This window comes from Echinops telfairi, unplaced genomic scaffold (assembly GCF_000313985.2).
Source record: "Echinops telfairi isolate 266 unplaced genomic scaffold, ASM31398v2 ScPeMD7_7469;HRSCAF=8507_0, whole genome shotgun sequence".
NCBI lineage: Eukaryota > Metazoa > Chordata > Mammalia > Afrosoricida > Tenrecidae > Echinops > Echinops telfairi.
In genome coordinates, this window is record NW_022111372.1 from 44,194,980 (window position 1) to 44,200,396 (window position 5,417).

Sequence of the window (5,417 nt, forward strand, 5' to 3'; positions counted from 1 at the left end):
ATGTTTGTATAACAATATTATTTCTAATTTTCTTCATTTGTGTTCTTCATACTTACCAGAGGGAGTGTATGTAGTCATTAACATTTAAAAAAACCCTGCTTATATGGATGCCAGCAATCTATAGTGATATTGCTGTGCCTCATTTAAAAATCACTGAGAAGCTGATAACAAGGGCTCAAGTAGAAAGAAAATGTGTTGAAAATGATGAAAATGAACATAAGTGCTTGACACATGGATGGATGGATGCATGGATAGATTGTGATTACAGTTGTATGAGCCCCCAATAAAATATTTTAAAAATAAGAAAAAAAAGATTAAAAATAATAATAAATAAAAATCACTGTGGTGACCACCTGTTAGCTTCAAGGGAGGTTGCTCAGCTCCACCAGCCTCTCCCTGGGAAAAAGATGAAGCTGTCTGCTTCCATAAAGATGTGCAGGCCTGAAAATCCTATAGCCCTCCAGGGTTGCTATGAATCAGAATTGATAACATACAGTGGCTTTTGTGCCTTCTTTATGTTGTTCCTTTAGCTAACTAAATTCAGACATTCAGATTGAAGTTATTCAAGGTTGTATTTTGGCTCTTAGGGATTGGATTTAATGTCCTTCATCTTCAGCCTTGCGTATGAACACCTGATGGTCTATTCCAAATTGGTCTGCTTTATTTTCCTTTTTTAAAAAAAATCATTTTATTAGGGGCTCATACAACTCTTATCACAATCCATACCTACATCCATTGTGTCAAGCACTTTTTTACATTTGTTTCCCTCATCATTATCAAAACATTTGCCTTCTACATAAGCCCTTGGTATCAGCTTCTCATTTTCCCCCTCCCTCCCCTTTCCCCCTCCCCCATGAATACTTGATAATTTATTAATTATAATTATTTTATCATATCTTACACTGTCCAATGTCACCCTACACCCACTTTTCTGCTGTCCATCCCCTAGGGAGGAGGTTATCTGTAGGTCCTTGTAATCTGTTCCGCCTTTCTCCCTCACCTTCCTTCCACCCTCCCAGTATCGCCACTCTCACCACTGGTCCTGAAGGGATCATCTGTCCTGGATCCCCAGTGTTTCCAGTTCCTATCTGTGCCAGTGTACATCCTCTGGTCTAGCCAGACTTGTAAGGTAGAATTGGGATCGTGATAGTGTTCACAGATGCAACGACTCTTGTGTATTCTACTGGGCTATATCCCGGAGTATAATCACCATTTCTATTGTTAAAACCAAAAAGGGATTTTGAATGATTAACCCATAGAATTTGATAAATTCTATAATGGACTCACCATGGTTCTATTTATTTTTCTAGGCCATGTTTTTAAAAGTACAGTTCTCTCTTCACTACAACTCTCACATTCTAATTATTAGTAATTATCTGCTCTGACCTTACTTCTTCCAAGGCAGATTGGTTTGTCCTTTGACCAGTCCATGGTACTTTCAATATTCTTCTCTAATATCACAATTCAAATAAATTCATTCATATTCAGTACAGTATTCCTTAATCAGTGTTTGACTTTCACATGCGTATGATATAATGGAGAATACCATAGCATGGGTCATGTTTGAAACTTGGTTAGCTTCCTCCTTCTATGAGTTAATAAAATCCGCAAGTGGAGAAGCTTGAGAGGCCCTCCCTCCCCTAAGTTTCTCCCTCTTTGCCTCATGACAAAATCGTGTGTCTGGGGTAGTTATTCCTTGAGTCTCAGAGAGGTCCCAGTTAGCTGTGGTGCTACAACTCTTTACTGGGTATATGCCCTAAAGAAATCTAGAACACACACAGGCATATGCACATTTGTGTACAATTGTAGCAATTACCATAATATCAAAAACATGGAAACAAACAAAAACTCCCTACTATAGAGGAATAGATAAACAAGTTCTGGTACACTCATATTATGGAATTTTATGCATCAATAAAAAACAATGACAACTCTCTTAAACACATAAGATATGGTCAAAGCTAGAGAACATTATGCTTAACCAATCAGTCAATCTTACTATGACAGATGTCTAATTTCACAATTATTATAGGAAAAAAATAGAATAAATGTTTAAAAACCAATAGGCAAGAGTTTGATGACTATGAGGTGACCAGGGACAGGGTCAGAAATATCAGGTGGGGAGAGATTGGGGAGGGACAAAAGGTAACTACATATATTGAGAATTTAATAGGATACTGTTGTTAATTTCATTCTTGAGATGGGCTGTGTAAATACATGCAGTATGTTGCTTTAAAAATGAATCCCTCTAGATGCCTTATCCCTTAAACTTAAATGGTGGTTTAAAAAAACGGAGGAAACGTAAAATGGAAATGGACTCAGAGTCTTTAGTAACAAGCAAATTCACCTCAAAATAAAATTTGAAAAAATGACTGGACACTATTTACACAAACAATGGGGTTTGGTGACAGGGCAAAGTTTTCGATAACATTCATTTGCACAGGCAGAACCATGCCTACCAGAATAATACATATCATAATAAAACATGGATGGCATTAAAACAGCAAATACATGCTAGTCCTGGGCCACCATTAGTCACCCTTAAGGCAAGAGATCCAAACAAATTCAACGGACACTCAAGTCTCTACATTTGGGATAACAGTCATCTGCTTCTTCTGATCCTTGGGAGTTTCAGCCTTAAATTCAAGGGCTATAGATGGGTTTGAGGTAAAGATCATATTCCTTAGCAAAGTTTCCACAAAATCCTTCTGGTGTGACCTATTAAGGATGGTGTATGCCTTAACAGAACAGAGTACTAAGTCCCAATATTCTACAGCACATGGGTCACCAAGGGCATGATAGACATTAGGTCAAAAGTGTCCCATTAGGAACACATAGTACGTGGCATATTCTCCCCTTGGGTTTGATATTATTGTTAAGCTTTTTTTCTTCATGGGCCATTGGCCCCCCACATTTACCCACCAACAGAAATGTAATCACTTTCTCCAAGGCATACATGCCCCTTGTTTCATCTTGGCTTGAATTTCTAGTGAATTTTTCTTATCACTGGTATTAGTTAGTGTCTTTGATTTGGGGTGACCTTGGCACAGTGTTGTGTGGCAGCACCTGAATGGTCTGTTCTCATTCCCCCATCTTGAAGAAGTGACACAAGCTGTTAGAGCTCTGCTGTTGAAGTGTTGTATAAGATCCAGAGAGAGAGGGGTTGATACATGGTGTGTGCATGTTCGGCAGGTGCGTTGCCACGTTGTGTTGTTTGGAGGCTGCATTAGAAAACGACATGACTTGGGAGCAGAAACCTGCCTTCTTCTTGGTGTTCATTCTTACAGTAATGGACTCGTGCACCATTTGTTCTATTGTGATTGACTAACTTCACTCAGCATAATGGTTTCCAGGTTCCTACATGTCATGAGATTTTTCAAGGTTTCTTCATTAATTTTTAGGGATGAATAAAATAACATGTGTGTATGAACCAGGATTTCTTTATCCATTCTTCTACTGATGGGCATGTGAGCCGTTTCCAGCCTCTTGCTATTGTGAACTATACTGTAATGAACATGGGAGAGCTTATGTCTGTTCATATTCTACCTCTTATTTATTTAGTGTATATGCACAGTAAAGGCATTGCTCCAGAATGTGTTCTCTGATATTTGAAATTGTGCTATTATTATGAAAGCAAGGTGATATTATTATCTTGATTTCATCTCCTGGACAGCTAATGCTTGTGAGCATTTCCTCATATGTTTGTGTCATTCTTTGTGGACGGTCTAGTCATGTCCTTTGCCCACCTTTTAATTTTGTTATTTATTTGTTTGTTTTTTCTTATTAGGGTGTTTTAGAAGTCCACAGATTTTAATAATTAGTCCCTTGTCTGTTGTGTCATAGCTAAATATTGTTTTCTCAATCTGTAGGCTTTTGTTGAAGTCTTTTGATTTACATAAATATTTTCCTTTTAATAGGAACCAGTCATCTGTTTTGTGTTCCACACTCTGAGTTTCCTTTATTCTATTTGATGGTCTGTGTATATCCCGAACTTTCTCACTGATGATCCTAATAGCTCTGGGTTCCTTTTGTGCCTGTCATAGGGTAAGATATGGGTCCTGGTTTATTCTGGTCCATTTTTTCTGCAGATGAAAATACATTTTCCCAGCATCATTTGTTGAACAGAATGTATATTTCCAATTTAATATTTTTGGATCCTTTGTCAAAAATCAGTTTCCTGTAGGTGGACACTTATTTCTAGATTTTTTTATCCTGTTCCATTGGTCTATTTGGCAATTATTATATCAATACAAGGGTATTTTTAGTACTGTAACTATGTAATCGGTTTTGAGATCAGGTAGTGCAAGCCCTTTTACTTTGTTTGTTTAAGAAGTTCTTTGCTTATCCTGAGCCTCTCCACTCTCCATGTAAAGTTGGTAATTAGTTTTTCTATTTCTTAAAAGAATGAATTTGTTACACAAATACCTTTTGTCTACATTATAAATGATAGTTACATACAAGGACTTCTCCAGATGGTATTTAGCAGAAATCAAATTGCTCATATGTAAGTCCAGGATAAAAATGAAGAAAATTAAAAGATGTCCAGAAGAGCCAAAGATGTGACCTTGGCTCTATCCTATCTGAATTTAGAGAACATCTCAAGAACAGATTTGACTCAATAACACTAATGATGTAAGACCCAATGATCTGTTGAAAGACTTCAAGAATATAATTCATGAAGAAAACAAAATGTCCTTAAAAGGACAGGAAATAAAATATTTGAAGAAGCAAAAGAGGATGTTCCACCTGTGAAGTGAGCTGTTTCTCCTCCACTACAACTGCCTCTATCCTGGAGCAGCATGATACAGGGAGCTCACTCCAGTGTGAGGCAGTAGAGTCAAGCTGGAGATGCTGAATTCCAGAGGCTGCCCAGACTAAGGATGCTTCCAGTGGCTTACCCAACTCAACTTGGGCCTCGTGCCTACCTTAAATATGACACTAGCACATGGAAGTGTAATCTGAAGCCACTACCAGGAAGGGGACTAACACAACATGGGATTTGAGCAAAGGCATTGGCAGCTAAGGTAACTGTGTTAGTCTGGGTAGACTAGAGAAACAAATTCATAGAGACGCTCATATGTGTATACGAAATAGCTTTATATACAAGAGAAAATGAATATTGAGAAAACGTCCCAGCCCAGTCCAGATCAACTCCATAAGTCTGATATTAGCCTATATGTCCGGTACCAATCTATAAATTGCTTTTAAGACTCACACAACACACACAATGATGTCAAATGCAGGAAGATCACAGGCCAGTTGGTAGAAAGTCTTGTGGAACCAGTGGTGGTGTACACAGCTCAGCACTGGCAGGGGTTTCTTTGTGGCTCCTCCAGCTCAGGGCACTAACATAGTTCCATGTGTCTTGTCAACTGGACTGTCACACAGGGTGTATGTCTGTCTCCCATCTCCAGTGA